Here is a 25,165-nt window from a genome sequence, read left to right as displayed (position 1 = left end):
GCTGAAGTGGGGTGAGTTAGTGGTGGTGATCTCAACATGGCTGAAGTGGGCTGAGTTACTGGTGGTGATCTCAACATAGCTGAAGTGGGGTGAGTGAGTGGTGGTGATCTCAGCATGGATCTCACATGAAATGACAAGTAGGCCTAAAGCGTGATGGTCCAGCGACTGGTAGGCCTAAAGTGTGATGGTCCAGCGACTGGTAGGCCTAAAGCGTGATGGTCCAGAGACTGGTAGGCCTAAAGTGTGATGGTCCAGAGACTGGTAGGCCTAAAGCGTGATGGTCCAGAGACTGGTAGGCCTCAAGCGTGATGGTCCAGAGACTGATAGGCCTAAAGTGTGATGGTCCAGAGACTGGTAGGCCTAAAGTGTGATGGTCAAGAGACTGGTAGGCCTAAAGGGTGATGGTCCAGCGACTGTAACCAGGATGGGCATTGGTGGTGTGTAGGCCAAATGGGAAGACATTACGGCTGATTCTGAGAGCAAGTTGTGAAAACTATACATGACTGGGCTGGATGAAATTCAATCTAATATTCAGAGAAATTTCAACAAAAAAATAGCCACCTGATTATGAAATACATAAGAAAATTCACAAAATTAATTTCAGAGCAAATAAAGAAAAAAATAATGAAAAATATCATTCTAATATCTTCTAGAAGATATTTCTTCCATCCCGAACCTCTTAGTCCTCCACTCCAAAGTACAGATATTTATTTAGGATAACTAATCACCACATAAAACTAAAACATTTCCCAGACAAGCTTTAGGCAAGAAAAGCAAAATTGGGTCCTGACTGTGCACTCGCTGATGCCTGGTTTCTTTCAAACACTGCAAGCTTTATTAATAAATCTTTATAGACGACTTCTCTGCATACTAATAGGCCCGTCACATCTGGGGTAATCAACTTGAATCCAATCTTTATGCATAAATAAACTGATTATGGGGCAACTCTCTTGCCGATATGTTGTGGGGCGCGGCATCGAGAGCTATTGAACCAATAGGTCCTTTCGACTGTGACTAAGGAACAGGGGGCTAGATTATAACTCCTATCATTCCATCAGAGAATAATTGGCATAGCCGAGGCATCTCGTCTAACTAGAGACGACACATCAAAACACCAGTTGCGATTCGGCACTCCTACCCCTCCCTAGTAACCATTGGTGATTCCTGTAACCTTCAATAAAAGCATATTTTCCATAATATAAAGCTGCCTGCCTAGACAAAAACAATTAGCTCAACCTGAAGTAATGCATGCCCTATTCATTTCGAGTGCTGCAAACTAAATGCTTGTGCAGAAAAAGGCGATTTCAAGTAGAGGCTATGCAAAGAAAATGTCAGCCCTCTTTGGGCGAACAGCCCCTTTGAGACAAGGATGGAATGTTAAACAAATATCGGCTGGAAAAATTTAGCTCATGCAGATGAGAAATGACATGTAGACATTTTTTCTGGTGAGTTTTCATGAATGTATGCACAAGTTTTAATTACCATCTGTCAGACAGCCACATTTTATGTAGGGACGCAAGTAGAGACTGGAATAATACAAAATGTAATGAGAAAAACATTATCAGCCTCTCACGATTTGTAAATGTTTGAACAAACATTTGATATGCATGCAACAAAAACATCTTGTGAAAAAATAATACAAATCTAGAAGAACAATTATTGCTAACATAAAGATGCAAATTCATGTACTTCGTCCTACATTTGACCCATCCAAAACAGAAGATATAAACAATATCTGTCTGGTTTTCATCATACAAAAAACAGACTGATTGAAATCTACTATAGATCGACACTAGGTAGAATTAATGATAGATTCCAAGATAAACATGGAGAGAATGAAAGAACATTCAGTCATGAACTATCATCCCATTACCATCTCTCACTATCCAATTGTCAAACACATTCCCTCACCATCATATTGTCAAATACAATCCCTTTTTATTATATATTGTCAAACACTATCCCTTTTTTTATAATATTGTCAAACACTATCCCTTGTCATCACTATATATTGTCAAACACTATCCCTTGTCATCACTATATATTGTCAAACACCATCCCTTGTCATCACTATATATTGTCAAACACTATCCCTTGTCATCACTATATATTGTCAAACACTATCCCTTGTCATCACTATATATTGTCAAACACTATCCCTTGTCATCACTATACATTGTCAAACACTATCCCTTGTCATCACTATATATTGTCAAACACCATCCAACTGTCAAACACAATCACTTGTAGTCACGATCCCATTGACAAAAACAATTCCTTGTTATTACATACTGTCAAGCACAATCCCTTATCACAACCCCATTGTCCAACACAAGTCCCATTAGAACGGGTCTTCAAAAACCCATGCATGTCGTAATAGGCGACTAATGGGATCGGGTGGTCAGGTCAGGCTCGCTGACTTGGTTGAGACATGTCATTGTGTCCCAATTGCGTAGATCGATGCTCATGATGTCAATCACTGGATTGTCTGGTCCAGATTTGATTATTTACAGACCGCCATCATATAGCTGGAATATTGCTGAGTGTAGTCCAACAAATTCCCATATTATTACTATATATTGTCCAACACAATCCCTTCTTATCACTATGTACTGTCCAACACAATCTTTTGTCATCCCTTTTTTGCAATGGACTATCCCATCTTCCAATACAAAATTTCTTTTATCTTATACTAATCCTACCTGTCAATTACCATCTTTTTATCCACTACCCCCTCATATCATCCACTGCCCCCTTATATCATCCACTGCCCCCTCATATCATCCACAACCCCCTCATATCATCCACTACCCCCTCATATCATCCACTACCTTCACTACCCCCTTATATCATCCACTACCCCCTCTTATCATCCACTGCCACCTAATATCATCCACTACCCCCTTATATCATCCACTACCCCCTCATATCATCCACTACCCCCTTATATCATCAACTGCCCCCTTATATCATCCACTACCCCCTTATATCATCCACTACCCCCTCATATCATCCACTACCCCCTCTTATCATCCACTACACTACCCCCTAATATCATCCACTACCCCCTAATATCATCCACTACCCCCTTATATCATCCACTACCCCCTTATATCATCAACTGCCCCCTTATATCATCCACTACCCCCTCATATCATCCACTACCCCCTCTTATCATCCACTACACTACCCCCTTATATCATCAACTACCCCCTCATATCATCCACTACCCCCTTATATCATCCACTACCCCCTCTTATCATCCACTACCCCCTTATATCATCCACTACCCCCTCTTATCATCCACTACCCCCTTATATCATCCACTACTCCCTCTTATCATCCACAACCCCCTCATATCATCCACTACCCCCTCATATCATCCACTACCTCCTCATATCATCCACTACCCCCTCATATCATCCACTACACTACCCCCTCATATCATCCACTACCCCCTCATATCATCCACTCCTTTCTGAAATTGATTCCATCTGTTTGCATCACACACATATACCAGAATAAAATGAATATTCCAAATAAAACTGTTTTGCCATGCCAGTCAACTGGTAGATATATAAGGAAGTATGGAGGTGTTATTATCCCCTATGGTGTGCATACACCGGTGCGACTATTTGCCCTCATTGGTTCCAGAGTGCCATGCCTGTTCTGTTAAATCCTAATTTGGAAAAAATCCCCAAGTCAGTGATATGAGAAAGATGAGTCAAAACTTTCCCATGATTAGCTCAAACACCAGAGCCAATCAATAAGGATTCAATTTTATTTTCTTCCCATTTTGAGCCTGCTTTCCCCTCTTGTTTGATTGAATCAAACACTGAAAACTCATCGTTGTTGCCAGCATATGAATTTCAAATTTGCAGCAGTTACATCAGATAGTGTAAAGTTTTTGTCTGATATCATTGACACTGAATCACAATGCCCCGAAATGAACTCATGCCTCACAAATCTTTTTAATCCATCGTGTTTTCCTGCTAAGAAAGCAAGGGCTTTGTTTTCGAAGAATTGTTAACAGGACAAATAAAAAGTCTTCATTAAGACGTTCATTTTTCTCTGGGTTTGATATGGCTTCACGCTTATCTCAACAGACCGGGTCTAGGAGGGGTCGTGAAATTGAAAAGTACTGATTGCCCCCGAAAATTCCCTCCGATGATATGATTATGTTTTTGTCATCTGTGGAGGTATGGACTCACCTTTAATCATTTCTGTGACATATTACTTGCTACAGGATTTACTGACTCTCAACCTCTTCCGATTTAAGCCCAGTTGAAACACAAATCATGAAAAATCACAGCAAGCCAATGTCTTAAATTATTTCAGATCGGGTGTGTTCAGTCTTATAGTGATCCACATGACTACGAGCCTTAGATTGCTGCTAATATGACACACTAAATCACACTAAATTAACCACCACATTTAAATGAAAGACATACTCTCAGACCCCCTGGTGATACTTCAAAGCTGATTTAAATTCAGCTTTCCAAGTCTCCCCCACAGTCCATATGAGTGCAGTGAGTTTTGAGCATGCAAAAAGTAGGAATATTAAGTGAATCAATTTTTCCAAGATGTTCCTTAAAGTCACATTAGTTTTGTAGTCATTCTTTGAATGATCCTATGTAGCTTAATTTGTCCAAAAATATTCTCAGGACATAGCATTACAAATTATGTTTTGGCAAGTGAAAATGTATTCTGACAAAAAGGTCTGAAATATTGTTTACTCAAAATCTCCTAAACAATCAATCCTTTGACTTCATGAAAAAACTTTGTCACCCAAGGAGTGCACTGAAACTAAACCTGCACACCTGTTCCATTACATATTGGTAATGATTCTATTCAGCCTAAGGTCTATTCATTCATTCATATAGACAATGTCATCAAACAAACCTTTGTTACACATTCTCAAAAAAAAAGGGGGGCATTATTTCTGCCTCATCAACTATATTTTGTCTCCCTGCAGATATATTTCTTTTACTCCAAAAACCTGAAAACTCGAAACTAGTTCAGCAAATGTGCTGTCAAGAAGAAAAAAACAAGGTTAAAGAGTTATATCCCTTTGAAACGATGTCACAATAGTATCTTATATCCTAAGAGATATAGGACATCATATTTTGGTGATCTAGATTGCAAGCCTGATGCACAGAGAAGAGAGTTGGACAGCAATCACGTGGAAACAAATCTGACATTGCCCTCAGTGTATAATGTGAAAGTTGTAAACATCTTCTCACATACATTCCGTACATTGTATACAAACATCATGCCATGCCTATTGCACAACAAGTTCCATATGCATGTGAACAGAATCATGTTGTCTCCATTAGTCGTATGGAATTGACCAACTTTCATTAAACAGAAAATGGCAATATTTTCAGTCAGCTGGACTGTATGATAATCCTTGAGAAAGGCACCTAATGAAACGATGACAGACAAGTCAGTGTGTCAGACTAATCAACAACAACCATTAACACATACGGAATATATACTCACATGCAAAAGAAATGATTCATACCTAATATCTTTGTCAAACTGATTTGGTTTATTTTTGCATTTTGATTATCTAATCACATGAAATGATATATATCCCGTGCAATAATGTCATGAAATTACTGGTTTGGGAAATGACAGCTACTTGATAACCCAATCTTCATCACAATACTAAAACTGAAATTTGATTTTTTTTCATTTCTACAATTATGCACACACTTTTCTAAAAAGATACTAATTTCCTAAAGGCATGCAATCACCGGTGAAACATCACCCTGTATAGGTACTCTCAAGTTTCCTTTAGGACATAAAGACCTTTTCAGAAGACCCTGAGGAATAGTATCTTCTGTATGACGGCAATCCAATTCTCATTTGTTTTCAGACAGTTTTCATGGTATAATGTCCAATCAAAACTGATATTATAATGACCTTCATTGTGTGAGTATATAGATGTTTGCTGGTCTGTAACAAAAGTGGGGGCGTGGGTGGTGGTGGGTGGTGGTGAGGGCGTGGAGGGTGGTGGGTGGTGGGGTGTGGAGGATGGTGGGTGGTGGTGGGGGCGTGGAGGGTGGTGGGTGGTGGTTGGGGCGTGGAGGGTGGTGGGTGGTGGTGGGGGCGTGGAGGGTGGTGGGTGGTGGTTGGGGCGTGGAGGGTGGTGGGTGGTGGGTGGTGGGGTGTGGAGGATGGTTGGGGCGTGGAGGGTTGTGGATGGTGGTGGGTGGTGGGGTGTGGAGGGTGGTGGGTGGGTGTAGAGGGTAGTGTGTAGAGGGTGGTGGGGCATGGGTGTGTGTGTGTGGTTGTGTGTGTGGTTGTGTGTGTGGTTGTGTGTGTGTGTGTGTGTGTGTGTGTGTGTGTGTGTGTGTGTGTGTGTGTGTGTGTGTGTGTGTGTGTGTGTGTGTGTGTGTGTGTGTGTGTGTGTGTGTGTGTGTGTGTGTGGAGGGTGGGGTGGTATGGAGGGTGGTGTGTGGTGAGTGGTGGGGCATGGAGGGTGTGTGGAGGGTGATGGGGGTGTGTGGGGTGTTAGTGTGCATTTCATTGTGCCAGGCACACCTGTCAACTACCACGCAAAATTCACAAGTTACTGGAGCAGCATATAAGGGAATCACGGTCTCAACAGTTTTGCACAAAACTTTAAGTAATAGTATTTAACTCTTAAGATATTAACAACGTATTGATAAAGTGTTAACCTGTAAGACAATATAAATTCTCTTTGTTAGCAAGCAATTATTTTAGAAAACACATGAGCAATAACATATTTTCCCTCAATTTCTACCATGAAGAACATTCAATGTCTTCCAAAGTTGTGGCGTCATGTAACTCAACATGGTCACAATGCAGCGACATCATAGTGGAGTTACTCTCTTTTGCTTTGGCCATAAGCAATACATGACCTGTCATAAATTGGTACCTAGTTCACACTTTTCTGTGGTTATTAGGGCTGGCTAAATAGAATCAATAATGGGAATTATCGTCGATGAAAAAAAATATTAACGATTTTTTATAAGAAAATTGTGTCATCCATAATATCTTACATATAACCTATTGTAATGAAATAAAGTTTAATTTACCAAAACAGACTTGTTATTGTTAATCATGTCAACTGCTGAAGATGGAGAGCAACTGTGGTAAGAAGTGTTATTTCCCCTAAAATGGAGGGTGGGTGCTTGACAGTATAGCACATTTCCCTTTTATGCTGCAAAAATGAAACCAATCATTCTAAAATTTAAAAACAAATAAAGAGCGCCACAGCACGGTAGCTCACCTGGATGTCTAGCCAACAGCTTAATAGTTACCAAAGATGGACCTAAGTTGCTGTCAGGATTGATATTGAAATAGTGTCTGCATATGTACTAAACTGTAAAGATTTGAACAACATATGTGTCATCATAAGGTTTATTTGTTTGTTTATTAACACTGTACTCAGCAAAAAACTACCAAATGTCATTGAATTTGAAAAATAGTGGCAGATAAAGAGATTTTTCAATATGGCTGCCATTCAAACCTTTTAAAACAAACTCAGGTGTCATCATTGGTGGGAACGTGCCTGTGAAGTTTCAGCTTCACTGGTCCAGTGGTTTCTGAGGGGAAGACATTCACAGATGCAGAGTATATCGACAAGCAGGCCATGACATAAAATCACTTGACTTTAAGTCAGGTGAGCTGAAGAATACATCACCTAGTTCCGGGCAGTGCATGGTAATCCAAAAAGTATAAAAATTGCCCAAATTCTAGTTGTTGACCTGTTCATATCATTAGACTATTTTTGTGTAATCTCTATCTCTCAACTACAAGATTAATCACCGTCTTACCTGATGCCAATAATCGAGCTTGCTGATAGGCTAAGAAAAACATTGGTGTCATCAGCGTCAACAATCAGAGACATCTACTGGGGCGTAACAAGGGGAGACAATTCCTGTAACTTGTTATATCATGTCAAAGGCCAGCGTAACTGTAAAAGATAAGCATGACACAAGCATTAAACGACAATATTGATATTAAACAAGCAAATAAATAACTCAGTTTGAACAATCAAAAGAGATTTGATGACTACAAAAATATTGGAGTGCGGTGTCTTTTATAAATGAAAATTCCAGGATGGGATATGTAAAACAAACATGGAATATCTACCAATGTAAGGAAATATACAGTCTGCAAGAAGAATGAATGCATCATTCAAAGAATTTGGTTTGGCATAACATATTCTATAAAATTGGTCTATTAAATACCAAGAGGAAATAAACTTGCCAATGACAATCAAACAATGCCACAGTCATCATTAACAACCTATCGTCTACAGAACATTTTGTAAGACGAAAACCAATACTAGTTTTACAGAACTGTTATAATACTGTCCCAACAGCAAATATAATACAGAAAAAAAATGTTTACATAAATCTTAATGGACAATTTAAGGCTATGAAGTTTGCATGAGTTGAATTATCAATGAGAATACAAAAGAAAATTTCATAATTTATTCAACTAAGATTCATTGTAAAATTAAACAAAAGCAAATTGTACATAATATATTGTTCTTACACATGCATAACCATTTAAAAAACTTCTTCTTACAAAATTTAACTTCAAATATTTCCCATATAATGATTCTAATGCCAGAAAGAGTCTATAATTTGAAACATAAAAATAATTCTATGGATCTGAGAAATGTCCTTGCTTACAAGCATTTATATCATCTTGTGTTTGGCTTTGAAGTCAACACGTTGATCCTGAACACTCTGTCCAAGCACAACAAACTTACTTCTTTCATAAACAAACTTACACTGATAAGGAGTAAGTGGGTGGGCTTGTTAAAAGCAAGACATACTACAATCCGCAGATGAAATCGTTCTGTGAAATATTGAATTTTGTGATGATTATCAAACAACCTGTGACTAAATTAGCTTGTAACAGATTACCGTTGAGTGCCAGGGCCGACTTAGACCGACACTGGCAGTGTGAGTGTGTTTCTTTTGCACCTGAGTGCAATTTACCTAGATACAAATGGTCCGATTGCTAGTTTATACTGGGCAACACAATGGCTAGGAGGCTGTGACAGGCTAGGGTTAGCAAATATTGTCACACACTTCTCAAAACAATATCAAAGAGCTAGAGGGAAATCTTCAGCTATGGAGGCAGGAAGATGAACAGGGAACTTTGTTTACTGGCAGGACCCAAGCTTTGGTACTGACTTAAGAGATTTAATTCTGACTTTGCATAATGTTGACTCCTCACAAGGGTGATAATCCTGCAGAACTTGCCTTATCCCCTCCACACACCCAATCTTAAAATTCAGAAAATGTCTGATAAGGTCTGTAGATAAAGCAGGGAGGATCGCCCAACCTGGAATGAGCACCTCTCATCAGTTAATTATCATGAAAACATTCTTTCTATGGTGTTGTCCATCACTGTGTTTGACCCCACACTGAACTGATCAAGTGGCGTCTGCTCCCCCTTTCAATATGGCGGTTGACCAGCTGGCCGCTGCTTCAGCAGAGATACCTCACAACAAGTGCATCAAGATAAGCTTCTGTGAGGCAGCATGTTTGCTTTTCTTTCCCTCTCACAGAAAACACCAGGAACTGCATCAAGCAGTCATCACACGGGCGGGACTGCACAACCGGCTCATCTCCCACAGAGACGGCATCCCCCCAACTTTGGTGGGCCATCAGCCTCAAATTAATTTTCATCATTTCTAAGACTTATGTTCATTATGTTTTTCTTGTCTTCAGATGAAAAAATCATCTGCTGCTCTCGTATGTTGTAAAGTAACCAATGAAACTGCTGAATGTGATGAGCGCGTGCCATGAACTCATTGCTCTTGCTCGGTCGTCTAGGGGGTCTTCTATTGCTTTTGTTACAGCTTAAAACAAGCTTTAATTGGAATCATCAATACAGAGCATTCACAAATCACAAAACTTTTAAGAGAATAAATGTGTAGTCGAAGTTTAAATGAACTAAATGTTATTAAACAAGTCCACATGCATGATAACTTATTGTGGACTGCATAACGACAATGTTTGTACATGATATCCTCTGTGGGTCTGATCTATGTCCACAAATCCAGCAGTTAGACAACTGGGAGATTAAGTTGATTCAGCTGCTGCCTGGCTAGGATGCCCTTACATAATCTGCTCCGACTGGGATAAAGGGCAGTGTGCCAGGTGGAGACCACTTACCTGTTGGGGAAGTGAGCCTCTTACACTTAATGTTGCCTCATTTTAGTGGGCACCAGAAAAAAATAACATGACAAAAAGGCTTTACATTCAATTACCCTCAGTCTCTGTCAACTTTGGCCATGATAAGCTTTTGTCATGTTGAGCTTCTAATTAAAGGAATCAATTATTAGTATTGTCGCTATCTATACCATACCGATCCGGTAAAAACTAGGCCTACTCATATATGGTTAGTCCAATTCTGTGGGTGAAGGTCACCTCAACCATGTGCTGCAATAGAATGCTCCAATAGGGGACATCACTGTGTCCTGGTACAACACAAGCCCTTGGGTAAAAGTGTGATCAGTGATCAATAGTGCGATGCCATGACAAGCAGGCCATGGAGATGGTCAGAGCTTGTGGTCATCCATCCTCAACTATTCATACACAGAAGCCATTCAACCAATCTTAGCTGGGGTTTATGTGGAACAGAGGGAACTGCTGAAGTGAGGCTTAATGTCACACATGTATGTGTATGTGTACATGTGCATGCATGCGTGTGTGAGTGCTTGTGTGTGTGTGTGAGTGCTTGTGTGTGTGTTGTACTAGTCCATATTGATGAGGGTTTTATACCAAGCTGCTGTTTTGACATGGATGCCACAATCACACAGGGTATGCCAGTCAGTCCAGCCAGTCCTAGTTTTAGCCAGTTAATGATGAGTGTCAGGCAGGGAAACAAGTAGTACCATCTCATACCGTCTTTTGGTACAACATGGCCAGTTAATTTCCATTGTATAAACCATTGCTGGATTAATACAAAGCACCACAATTAGAACAATTGTTAGTACCATTGCAAGCACAATTGTAAGAACCACAGCCATAGCAACTGTAGGCTCCACTGCAAACACAATTGTAGGCACCACAGCCATAGCAACTGTAGGCACAACAGCTATACCAACTGTAGGCACCACTGCAAGCACAACTGTAAGTACAACAGCCATAACAACTGTAGGCACCACTCAAAGCCCAATTGTAGGCACAACAGCTACAGGAACTGTAGGCACCTCTGCATGCACAATTGTAGGCACAACAGCTTCAGGAACTGTAGGTGCCACTGCAAGCACACCAGAGCCATAGCAACTGTAGGCACAACAGCTATAACAAATGTAGGCACCACAGCCATAGCAACTGTAGGCACCACTGCAAGCACAATTGTAAGCACCACAGCCATAGCAACTGTAGGCACCACTGCAAGCACAATTGTAAGCACCACAGCCATAGCAACTGTTGGCACCACTGCAAGCACAATTGTAAGAACCACAGCCATAGCAACTGTTGGCACCACTGCAAGCACAATTGTAAGTTCTTGGACATTAATAAGAACCACCACCTGATAATACTGCAGTGAGGTCAGTCACCATGCCAATGATTGAGTAAGCCTAATGAGGATTTGTCATCCCGTGATCATGTTGCACTGGGACAACAGGCCTTGCCTTACCTGATCCCCCCAAGCCAATCAATCAGTTGTGTAATGGGGGAAGATACACAGGTACAGCCATGTTGTATTGTGTTGTCAGGACACACATTACCTGATGTCTTCAAGACAATCAACTGTGTAGCAGGACAAGACACAAGGGTATAGCTATGTTGTATTGTGTTGTCAGGACACACATTACCTGATGTCTTCAAGACAATCAACTGTGTAGCAGGACAAGACACAAGGGTATAGCTATGTTGTATTGGATCGTAAGGACACACATTACCCGATGTCTTCAAGACAATCAACTGTGTAGCAGGACAAGACACAAGGGTATAGCTATGTTGTATTGTGTTGTCAGGACACACATTACCCGATGTCTTCAAGACAATCAACTGTGTAGCAGGACAAGACACAAGGGTATAGTTATGTTGCATTGGATCGTCAGGACACACATTACCTGATGTCTTCAAGACAATCAACTGTGTAGCAGGACAAGACACAAGGGTATAGCTATGTTGTATTGTGTTGTCAGGACACACATTACCCGATGTCTTCAAGACAATCAACTGTGTAGCAGGACAAGACACAAGGGTATAGCTATGTTGTATTGTGTTGTCAGGACACACATTACCCGATGTCTTCAAGACAATCAACTGTGTAGCAGGACAAGACACAAGGGTATAGCTATGTTGTATTGTGTTGTCAGGACACACATTACCTGATGTCTTCAAGACAATCAACTGTGTAGCAGGACAAGACACAAGGGTATAGCTATGTTGTATTGTGTTGTCAGGACACACATTACCTGATGTCTTCAAGACAATCAACTGTGTAGCAGGACAAGACACAAGGGTATAGCTATGTTGTATTGTGTTGTCAGGACACACATTACCTGATGTCTTCAAGACAATCAACTGTGTAGCAGGACAAGAAACAAGGGTATAGCTATGTTGTATTGTGTTGTCAGGACACACATTACCTGATGTCTTCAAGACAATCAACTGTGTAGCAGGACAAGACACAAGGGTATAGCTATGTTGTATTGTGTTGTCAGGACACACATTACCTGATGTCTTCAAGACAATCAACTGTGTAGCAGGACAAGACACAAGGGTATAGCTATGTTGTATTGTGTTGTCAGGACACACATTACCTGATGTCTTCAAGACAATCAACTGTGTAGCAGGACAAGACACAAGGGTATAGTTATGTTGTATTGTGTTGTCAGGACACACATTACCTGATGTCTTCAAGACAATCAACTGTGTAGCAGGACAAGACACAAGGGTATAGCTATGTTGTATTGTGTTGTCAGGACACACATTACCTGATGTCTTCAAGACAATCAACTGTGTAGCAGGACAAGACACAAGGGTATAGTTATGTTGTATTGTGTTGTCAGGACACACATTACCCGATGTCTTCAAGACAATCAACTGTGTAGCAGGACAAGACACAAGGGTATAGCTATGTTGTATTGTGTTGTCAGGACACACATTACCTGATGTCTTCAAGACAATCAACTGTGTAGCAGGACAAGACACAAGGGTAGAGCCATGTTGCATTGGATCGTCAGGACACACAAGTATATCCATGTTGCATTGGATCAACCAGACACACAATACTTCCAAGCCAAGCAACTATGTTTCAGGACAAGATACACAGGTAGGGCCAGGTCGTATTGGAACAATATAAAATTCTTCTAGTGATGTTTCCACCATTGAACCAAAGAGCATCCAGGGCAATGACTACAGATATGGCACCACTGTACTGGAACAAAAAGACAACGATTACCTGATGTTTGCGGCAGCCAATCAGACCAGTGACCACCATGAGTAGCAGCGATCAACAAGTGAGGCAGTGTGTCAGATTGAGGGGCCTGATACAGGGCATCACAGATGATTACTTCACATACCACAGCTTCTCAGGTCTGGCAAAAACTCTTAATGAAAAACAAGTCTGGGAAGGCATTTCCGAGCACCTTTATGGCCCATAAGGCACCATTGGAAGGGAAGTGTTTTTGCCCTAAGAGCTCTTGTGGAAAGACACTACAGGATAATGTAAACTTTGAGGGCAATGGGAAAAAACCTCTCCCTTATTGAAATGTTGTTATGCAATGAATTACCTTTATTCTGTTATCAGTACTCTGTAATTTATGAACTTGACATTGGTAACTCTGAACCAAATGGTTATGGTTCTATGCAACTTCAAGAAACATCTTGACAGGGAGGGGACCGAGGCCAAAGCTTGTACTTGTAGCCTGTTCAGTGAATGAACAATGTCTTCAGCCAGCAAGTGGAAACATTTTATTGGGGAGTCCACATGTACAAAAAAAAGCACAATGAACGTCCTTGTGGTTAATTACCCCATTGCCTTCCCTCTTCATCACCTACCAATTATATCCAGGAAACAGAACGCATCCTGACCATGGCGAATACCTTCATAAGAATTGCTCCTCCATACAACGCCACTAAGAGGATAACCTGACATACTTAATTATTGCAAATAAGCTTGTTTTTTGGGCTCCACACTTGCGTTTGTGTAGTAGTCATATACCCTGCTGAGACATAGATTTGGCCATTAAAATGCTGTCATTTGTCAAGAGGCCTGAAGAAAATGGAACATATTTCTCAGATTAACCCCTGGTGTTGTTAGTGGTACGTGTTGATGGAACACCAGGTTTGCATGTGAAACTTAAGCCTTGGACGGGGACATAAAATGCTGGAAAAAGTTTGGGAGTCATGTTTCACTCAACTTACTCCATAAATGTATTCAAGGGCTTGCGTTATGTCAGATGTGTCAATGTTCTGTATGTGAAACATTTGTTAATTGTTCATTCATCTGAAGTGAGTGAGTTGATGAGCGAGGTTTTTACTACCCATTGGTATGCTTAGTTAAAATGCTGTTGTCTGCAAGTTATGTGCTGTATATGGCAGCAACACATTTCAAGGACCTGAAACAATCCTTTTCCCACAAAAAAGCAGGCCTTCAGGATCTAAATTCAGACCTTGACCAACTGAAATCAGTCCTTGAAGATCTGAAATTGTTGTCTCCAAAACTGAAATAGGGTCACTGTATGATGGTTTTCCTCTGCCATGGGATTGTGGAGTAGCCTAGTGGTTAGAGCATTTGCTCATCACACTGGGTACAATGTGTGAAGCTCCCTGAGATGTCCTCCATCATGATATTGCTGGAATATTGCTGAAAGTAACATGGTTATTGAAGAACTATTGACAGTTGATTATTGAAGAACTACCGATGCCGACCACCTAATACCCATTTGTCTTTGTTTTTGTTTAACGTCACACTCAGCAAAATTCCATCTATATGATGGCGGTCTGTAAATAATTAAGTCTGGACCAGACAATCTAGTGATTGATATCATGAGCATCAATCTATGCAAATGGGATACGATGCCATGCATCAACCAAGTCAGCAAGCCTGACCATCTGATCCCGTTAGTCACCTCTTACGACAAGCATGGATTGCTGAAGACCTTTCCTAACCCAGATCTTCATGGGTGATCCATTTGGTAACATTGTGGGCAGCATCTAACCCAGATCTTCATGGGTGATCCATTTGGTAACATTGTGGGCAACATCTAACCCAGATATTCATGGGTGATCCATTTGGTAACATTGTGGGCAGCATCTAACCCAGATCTTCATGGGTGATCCATTTGGTAACATTGTGGGCAGCATCTAACCCAGATCTTCATGGGAGATCCATTTGGTAACATTGTGGGCAGCATCAAGGGCAACACTGAGGGCAAGCATGGCTACCAACTTGAATCACCAAGGGAGGGACAATTAACCAATGTCCTCCTGGTTCAGGTATGGTTTCAGTAACTTCCAAACTACACCTGAAGAAGAAAGTTGAGAAACTTCTGTTTCATTGCAATGTGAAAGACAGCCATATACTTTGCTTCCATGGTGTGTCTGGGTGTTCCTTCTGTGTACAGTAACTTTACTTCTAAAAATACAGCTTCTTTCATAAAACCAACCAGGGTATCACCCAGATCCAAACTTTAAGACTAAACAATCTTGCCTACTTCATTTGTTCAATTAATGTTTAATATACAACATTTGAAATAGTTCTTTGAAATTGAAGGAGCTATTTGACATATGGTGATTGAAGTACTTTGTATAACTTGACCGGTATCTTTGATTTGGAGCTATTTCTTTGATTCTTGAAATTTTTTCTCCAAACATTTCCCTTATTTCTAATGGAGCCGCGGTTTTGATGAGGGAATCTGGAAGCATAAACAAAGGGGGCAGCAAAAACATCTTATTGCTCTCATCAAAACAGACATCCTCCACAGAATATCCAAATATCTAAAAATATAGACTGAATCAGATTCCACTTGATAAAACAATATGGCTGCCACGTGTCAGGTGACACGACCAATCTGTGTAAACCTAGTGAACCACACAACAACATTTGAAATCATTACGTATTGATGCCGCCAAACCTTAAAAAGAAGAGACGGATCACTTGGTAAAAAAAGCGTATGTCTTGTTTTTGATAAGATTTCCTGCGTAACGACTTGCAACTCTCTGAGAGCAAGTATATCCATCACTTTGCGGAGCATCTCCTCATCACTGTACCAGCATCAGTAAACATATCAATAGGGCCGGATCAACCTTTCGAATCATCAGTTGTAAATATTTGTGGGTGGGTGCCAAACAAAATATAACTTCATCTCGCTGCCTAGCTTAATTACTCAAACATGTGCCAAATGTTTTATTGCATCTAGATCGGGCTAATTTTTGCTCCCTTAAGATTACCGCCATTTTACATCAGCCGCTTGTCTTTTGACATATACAGCTGTAGAGAGATCAAATTCCATCACTTCCCAATCAAGCATCCCCTTGGGGTAATGCCATGTTTGCCTACCAGTCCAGCCAGGGTGTCAGTTTCTCAGATAAAAATAATCACTATTTTTGAATATCATCCCAACTCAGCTTGTTCATAGGACACCTCTCATAAAGCTCACGAAAAATATTTGTTTGTGAAATTTATTTTCAAAGGAACCCATACCAGGGATTACTGTTAATAAGCTTCTTTGTAAATGTAAATTCTGACCGCCTTATCAAGAGGTAAATGTACCTCACATCTGTACAAATAAAATACTTAATCACAATGTGGGACTTTAAGCGTTAATATCGGTGGATCGTGGTCTCTCACTCGAGGGTGGCGGTGGTACTTCCACACCTCTGCCACACCTCCCCCAACCCCAGGGGCATGGAGGCTGTGCTGTGCATGTAGCTGCATGTGTAGATGAGATTAGATATCTACCTAAAACAACAGCTTCATAACACCCCAACACTTAACATACATATATCTAGATTTAAAAAATATACCCAACCCTTCTTTGTCACTATGGTTGATTACTTATCTTAAGTTTAGTTCAAAAACATGCATTTGGTGTTTACTTGATTGTGAAATGTTAACATATAAATTGCTTCCCCTTACTGTAGGTTCCATGTTATGAAGATATATACAGCCGACGAGAAATGATGCATTCACATATAACTAATGGACAAAAAAGTGAAAGTTCAGAGCCAGTACAATATTATATTACTATTACAAGCATAAATATTACATGCAATATCCTTCATTCCCCCCGAAATGGATTTTTTTAACTCTCTTGTCACCTATGATAATTAGAAGCAACTAACTTAACACTTGTTCTTAAATTATTCATAGATATTCATAAAAAACAGAACTGACATATACTCAGTCTGCTCTAAGTGTGTTAAGACTAATCACCTGCAACTATCTTCATACTTATTACTTTCTGACAAGGACCTCTGATGACAAGCAGGATTAATGTATATACTAGAATGTGTTTTTCAGAATAGCTACTGGCCTAAAGCTAAATGATAATGAGCTGGTTTTTATACAAATGTGCCCTTTCAGCATGTTGGAAATCTAATTAACTTGGGAGCAAAAACACAGCTAAGCGAGGGCCATGACACATGATCGGCAGTCAGCGTCAATCTAATTAACCTACTTTCTTTTTTAACAATATCTACAGTCACCTTTGTAATTAGGATGGGATACAACCAAGCCAATATAATTACGCCACTAAAAAACTTGACACCAGCGTTAATTACAATTCCTAGAAGCATAGAATATTAATATGTAAACACATCTTACATTATGTATGATGTCCCTTTACACCCAAATAGTCTGCGGAACAGCAATTAAAAATAGTATTCGTTCAAAGCTTCATGTTATAGAACTTACAAAAAAATCTAAACAGCTAATCAGGAATGTGGCAAAATCTGTAAATTTTGTCAAAATATGTCTGAATGAAAACAATTAAAGTAACTCAGAGATGCCCTAAAATCTGTAAATATTTACTATTGTTGTCTTGACATTCGATTGGTCCAGTAAGTGTGAACGATGTTTAGTGCCGATTCAGCAATTTCTGTGCCATTTTACAGCAACAATTGTCAAAATCTCCACTCAAAAAACACTAGGGCAATAAATGAATTAATAACGAAAGTACTTTATCACTAGAAATCCTTCATGAACATTTAGGCCTGAATTTCCAAGTCTTTAAGCCCTAATAGGTTAAGTGGGCCAGGGCAGCAAAGAAGCCTGTTCTATCTTAATGACAGTCTTATGTTATATTTACATAAATGTAATTTAAACAAGGCTAATTACTGCCCCTGGGCAAGATGGCCAACCCGAGTGGTTGGTTGCCATTAAGGACAATCCGTGTTCAACAGAGACAGTCCCCAAAATCACTCCCAAGGCCTCTCAAGCCATTCTTTCCCTCTAATTTTTCACTGGCTTCCATCAAGCTTATAATAAATATATGCCAGCTTGATGACAATCTAGGTTCATATTATCCCTACATTCACCTCTCATCACAAAAGACTGGACATGCCTCCGGATGGGTACATGACCTCAAATAGGGGTCACTTCTTCATTCTGACATATCCATTTACGTGTAAATTTCCTTTGTCCCAGGACACAATATTTTGGGCAGAAAGAAAGGATTGAATTGAGAAAGGTGACAATGGAGGGGATCTGGAGCAAACATCACTGGTTGTCACGAACAATGACGGGTTGTATGTTGTAGATGGGAGCACTGATTAAGATGGGACATAGCATGGGGCTACCATTTCTAAAGCCTGTCTTAAAATGATAAATTGATGATTAAAAAATGACAGTAAGCTTTTATCCATTCCATAACATGGAATGCATTGAACAAAGTTCTGATAAGGTATTCGACTCGTTCATATATTTCTGAAGTTTAATCAAATCCATGCAGTATTTATTAATGACAAGTAGGAAGTAGGAATGAAATCTTGTTGAACTGCCATGACAAAACAACAAGCACACTCACAGTTAATAATTTGTTTAAAACATGAACATATTCATGGTTCAGGTCTCCCTATAACCCCTGTTCTACTGTAAGTGTTAGTTGTACATTAAACACATTACACCAATCATGTTTGTTTGGTTGGCTATTTTCTAGGTCGTGTGACCTGAGCAGTTGATCTTTTTCCTAATGAGTAGGTTCAAACTGTTCTCCAACACATCAGCATCTGAGATGTAGTTTGATTAATGCACATAGAAAAAAACAACTTCGGAAGTCAGCAAACTTATCTGACATTCTTGTGTATTTGTTATTAGAACAAAAGCTCTCAAAAAAAACTTCTCCTGAGCAGTCCTGCTCAAACTGAGCAACGCTGCTAATTACAGCAAGCCGAAAACCAAAGGACAATTAATGTACAGCAAATGGTTCTTTGTCTTCAGAGTAAGGCAAAAAATCCAAAATTCTGAGGTTTTCTATTCAAATATAGAATTTCCTTCTTTATCATCTATAAATTAGGTGTAGTGTTTTTCTAGAAGTGCCCCGGTTTGCCCACACAAAGATATCATATTTGGCCTACGTTGCATGGAAAAGTAATTAAAGCACTAACTCGGAGCAGCCCGAGCAATTTAGAGATGTCTGTCCCGATAACACCTACAAACAAACTTTAGCAAATGTTCCCGAAAAAAGTATCAGGATTCGAGAAATATACATTCCTTTCTTTACACGCTTATTCTGAGAACCAAGTCTCCTTGTCTTGATGAAGTTATTTCTAATTATTCATCAACAAAGAATTTCTTTTCACAGCCAAAACTACAAAATAAAAATGATTTATAGAATGTTGTCAAATTCCGATAATCAGGACTACCAGTAAACATACATCCTGTCCAGTACACAGTAATTGACAAAAGTAGCTCCACTGATCACTCTAAGAAAGTTCATATTGGATTAAAATATTTTTAATATCATAATATGGCTATCAGAATGAAAGTCAGACAGACAATAAAAAGAAAACATTTATATATTTTTAGCACGAAAGTAAAGTTACGGCCCAAGACATCTAACATCAAGTTTAGTCCTAAGGAGAAGCTTTTGGATGCCAAAGTTCCAGTCAGTAGCAGGTTAAGAGGCGCGACCTTTCCCCTTTTAAGATAAGCAAGGGAGGCGAATGCCGGCTGCAGAAGCCACAGTGCTGCCCCCTACTGGTAAGTGATGCAGCGTCAGTGACACCTCCGAGCTGCAAGGGCACGGCTTTCATGCATCGTTATCAGTAACAAGATATCCCATATACCACCCCACTGATATGTGATCATGGCTCTGCTGGAATTACGTACAAAGTTATATGTCATCGTGTTAAAATAACATCAGATTAAGCCTTTAATGAATTCACTTCAAGATCAAAATTCCTTCTTCGAAAAAAATGGCGTTAAATGAGGAGTTTTACACTTACTTTATCTTAATTTTATGTCTTTGTTACTGGCTTTATTAATATTTGATTACAAAATGAAATAGATTGGAAAAGTGTAAAACTTCATATCCGAAATAAGTTGAAATCAACAGAAATAAAATACTCTATTTGCAAAATACTCCAAAAGTGTCAGTCCCATCCCAAAGAATACCCAATATATATTGATCTGAGCAGTCCCAGATATAAAAACAAATCATGACTTACACATAAACTAAATTACTTACTTCTGCTGTCAAATAGGTATAACAGTTTTAATCTACTCTAATAATGACAGAAATAGAAAAAGTTGAGAATCTAACGTTGAAACATTGGTCATTCTGACTAATTTGATAGCGAAATTAGAAACTAATGACTTATGACATTTTACACCTACGAGCGCGCTCATTAATTTAGCACTTTCTTCATTATGTGTGAGTGTAGAGTGATGCTAGCTCATTTAGCTCCAATACCAGCAGCATCTTCTCAGCCTTTGTAAATCATTATGCCCTTCACAGAAACTTAATGCCTTCCACATATACTCATCAGTCCTGCTGCAACATTTAGTCTCCTAATTTGAAACCAACTTGATGTAAGTAATTGAAGTCCTTTTTCTTTGATGCACAATTTCCTCATGAGATCATGCAAAATGCTCATAGAAGTTTCTTAAAAATCTACATGTCAAATGTAGATATATTATTGAAGAAACTGTTTCTTACTATCTAGTCTTAACATTGCACTATTTACAATCTGATTACTAATTTATTTGAGTTATGCTACAAATATAAGGTAGCCAGAAATCACTAAGAAGTATTAGCAATTTCATCAATTTCTTGCCCATGAAATAAAACTGACAATGAAAGATGTTTAAATAAAAAAAAGAAAGATATATTCTTAACAGCATAATTAGTAATGTGTTAGGTTAGGTACCATGAAACAAAAATCAGACACATGATAATGAGAAGATGTGTTTACTTTTACAGTTTTTACTCTTTTAATCCTACCCTTTTAAAATCCACAGGTACATGATGTCAAAACAAAAATGCAAAACTAACAGTGGACAGTAAGGATGATGATTTTGTTTTATTGTTTTCTCCTTAACAGGGCCCCAGCAATGTATAAAGTTTACGGTAGTTCCGTGGTACCATGAATATCCCATCAGAAGTGAACCACAGCCCTCTATTCTGATTAATTGAAGGGCCCAGCATCGTGAGTCTGGCCTTGCCAATATGTTTTCTGCATGGGCTCCTGTTATGACGGGACTTCGCAGCATTTAGAAGGCAGATGCAAATACCAAACACAGACTGCATTCCCTCACAGAAATGCGATCTTCTTCAATTGTTGATGAGGGCGGCATGGCCCTCCATGATAAAGGGGGGCAGTTATCAGATAAACAATGGCCGACAAGGCAGCCTCATTACAATCGCTAAAGATACACCGGGGCCCACCAATAACAAACCTCGGTTTCCACCTGACTGGCCACAACAAAATCCACCGCAGTAATTGTCACCACAGTTTACCTGGCGTCAATGTACCTGCTGTATTAAAGACAAAAAGCTCACAATAAATTAGCAATCTCTTTCTCGTCAAATACTGCATGTCTCGCCACAAAAGGAACCTGCGTGGGAAAGTCGGGAAGGTTCAGTCTGGATCTCATCCCCTCGTCTCAAGCTGTCCGTTGCTATTGATACTTGCAAATGATCAACAAATATTCTACTCAACCGAGAAAATCAAACATCTCTTCAAAAAAGAAATACAATAAAATACAGTCAAGCACCTGTCTGAAACTATATCTTAACGCAAGAATTCACAATGTAGTAATTACTCTGCTCTGTCTGTTGCTGGCAATTCTTTTAAGTCCCCCAGTGTCCTGAATAGGGTCAGAGAGGGTTCTCCAGAGTGGTTAAAAGGGTGGCGGGGGAGGAATGGGGTGGGGGAGGGGCAAGAGAAGGAGGGAGTGGGAGGGAGGGTTGGTTGGTGTGTCAGGGAACTGGTGTAAAGGTGTGTTCTGGAGAACAGTTTATAACAATTAGGTACAGATGGCTGATTAAACTTGAAAAAGAGAAATAATTTTGGGTTGAAGAAGAGAAAGAAGATCATTTTTCAGATTCTGGTGAAAGATTCTGGTGGAAGATTGAGGACAGTTGGTTATTTGGTTGAGCTATAGAGTGAAATGACATATTGGGTGTTAATAGAGATACAAAGGTCAGCATGATACTTGAGGTTTCCACGTCTTTTTGAGGCTCTTGTGCCAACTGATGAATTGCAAATGCTTACTAAATGTAGTATATTAAACGATATGGCATATGCGAATATTAACATTTGTTATCAAGTAGAAAATGTATCAGGTAAAAAACCGATATAATGACAGGTGCATATACAGGTAGTGTTGTCTCAATGTAGAGGGGTGGGCCTAGGCTAAATAGTTGTGAAATATCAAACATTTCAGTTTAAATTCAACGGATTCCCAAAAGATATCTGATGGAGACGAGTTCCAGGCAAAACAATTCACACATCGGTTGTTACCAACGGAGGGGGATGAAGGGGGGATGGAGGGGGGGATGGAGGGGAAGGGAGGGGAGTGGGCGGGGCAAGTGGATGTGAAAGTGGATAAAGGGGAGGTGAAAGGGAGGGGAGGGGAACTGGATGGGGGATGGAGGCGAGATGGGCCCTGGTTGATGACTGCAGATAGTGTTTGATTTAAAGCTCTGTAAGATAACTCAGGAATCCTAACTTCAGAAAACACAAGCTTTACTGTAACACACAGCAACACAAACAGATCAAACAAGAGAATTGATGAGGTAAATAATCCATCCACTGCACAACATTCTTCACTATATGTCATGTCAGATTTTGACACAAAAAGTATTTTTCAAATGACACATATTCAAAACCCATCTGTCTTTGGTCATTTCTTTTACCTCTTATGATCTCTTATCTGCATGATACAGGACAATTGCTATGGAATTCTATACTTTTGTCAAATTACATTATAAATGACATCCTCCAAATAACTTCTATCTGGAACAGGAAATATGTAGGCTGCATTGTCTGCGATAGACCTTCCATTTATTTGACAAACTAGTTATGAAACTGTGAGGCTGTTTGGCCTGTCATGTGACAGCGAAGACGACCGTGGTCATTTACGTAATCACACCCAGAAAGACAACGCTGATGTCGGTCTATTTCTATCTCCTGATTGACATCACAGGGAAGACATTTTTTTGCAATGCACGACATTAGCTTCGCTGCATTATTTGGATCAAGTCGGACATAGAATTGAAGAAACAAGGCACCGGTTTTTTTCTGTCAGTCCGAAATGAAAAGAACACCATTAATATTCTTCATTGAGCTAAAAATGTCATTGGCGACGAGTGATTTCATTAGTAATTCTATTGAGTGACTTCAGTCTACACAAAGGCGTGTAACCATCACAGGGACACTACTTCCATTGAATCAGATTTTGCTAATTTTGAGCAAGCTGTACAAGTATCTAATTCCACCTATAGTCTCTAAAGAAGCCTTGTTGATTAATGTGTCACTGACGAACATCAGATTCATTAGGCCAGACTCCAACAGCTTTTAGGCCCGCAAAATCTCGCCAGGAGTACTGATAAAAACTGACATTAATTCCCAGTAATCTACAGACCCATAATCATATTCACTTTGCTCATTTTTTTGTCCTTTTAGTATGCAGTGTATATTTGTGTCTTTCTCCCTAACTGCCCATACCTTAGGGAGCTTATCAGGAAAGGGAGATAATTCATATCTGAGAATGCCTACCACCAAATATCATGGAAGATATTATCAGCAATCCGAACTTCTTCAGACTCTGTTATTTAAAAACAAGTCAATTTCAATTCTGATAAAGAACTTTCAACTATGTTGCGAGCACCTTCTCAATGAAAGGATATTAGCAGATTGGCAGTTTTTGCTAAAAGTTGGCCGATATTGTCTTACATTGGATGGGCGTGTGTCGACTCCCCTAACCTTCCACAGTTGGAAATACTTGATATTTTGGCAGAAGGCCTAATTAAGTCTTCCTGCTTGGGAATTCCACTTGGGTTTTGATAGCCCTAGCAAGACTATGGGCACCTGGTATCATTTTATACACATCACTCTGGTATATCACTGCTTCCATTTGCAATCTGACATGGGCCATATTTAGAACATGACAGCTCTTTGTGTTAGGATTGTTTTTCTTGGCAGCCATATTGCCTTATTGACTCTGATTCATCACCAGAGCTCAGCAACACTGCGAATAAATGAATCTCACTAATTCCTCACAAAATACATCCAACGAGAACATTCCACATATATTTATCATCGAATATAATACCACAATACCTTTGTATTATATATGAATGAGCAGGAATCTAATGATCGTGGTAACATTTGGCAACTGTATGTAATGCAATGCCCATGTGTATGTCAATTAAAAGCTGGCGATAACAAAGATGTACATGTGTCACACTGCTGTAACTGTAAGCTTACCCATCACACTCCCAACACTGTAATCAGGTGGTACAGTCATAAACAGCCACATCATCCACAACCATGAGCTTTTTGGAAATATTTATTAATTACACTTCTTAACAAATCATGATAAATGATTTTGATCATAATTACAGGTTCAACAAGTGTAAAAAATACCATTGAGGTTAAACGCCCTTGAGAAGGGTCACCAGTTTTGAAATACTACTCGCCAACAAACTAATTGTTAGCAAGGAAAATGTTCATTTTACCTCTATTTAGGCAGA

The 25,165-nt window shown here is 39.5% G+C and overlaps 1 protein-coding gene across 7 annotated transcripts in view; it reads right to left on the bottom strand.

Annotated features, from left to right (window-relative positions):
* The window catches only part of LOC124120841 (zinc finger homeobox protein 4-like), a 128,425-nt gene that overhangs the window by 81,500 nt on the left and 21,760 nt on the right, over nucleotides 1-25,165 (bottom strand). For all 7 annotated transcript variants that reach the window (XM_046483724.2, XM_046483725.2, XM_046483721.2 and 4 more), the window contains one exon: nucleotides 7,809-7,948. The gene's annotated coding sequence lies outside the window, so the exon portion shown is untranslated. The remainder of the gene's footprint in view (nucleotides 1-7,808; nucleotides 7,949-25,165) is intronic.

Source organism: Haliotis rufescens, unplaced genomic scaffold (assembly GCF_023055435.1).
Source record: "Haliotis rufescens isolate VD_foot unplaced genomic scaffold, xgHalRufe1.0.p SCAF_19, whole genome shotgun sequence".
Classification (NCBI taxonomy): domain Eukaryota; kingdom Metazoa; phylum Mollusca; class Gastropoda; order Lepetellida; family Haliotidae; genus Haliotis; species Haliotis rufescens.
Note: the sequence above shows the minus strand (reverse complement) of the source record. Positions and strands in the feature narration are given on the sequence as shown.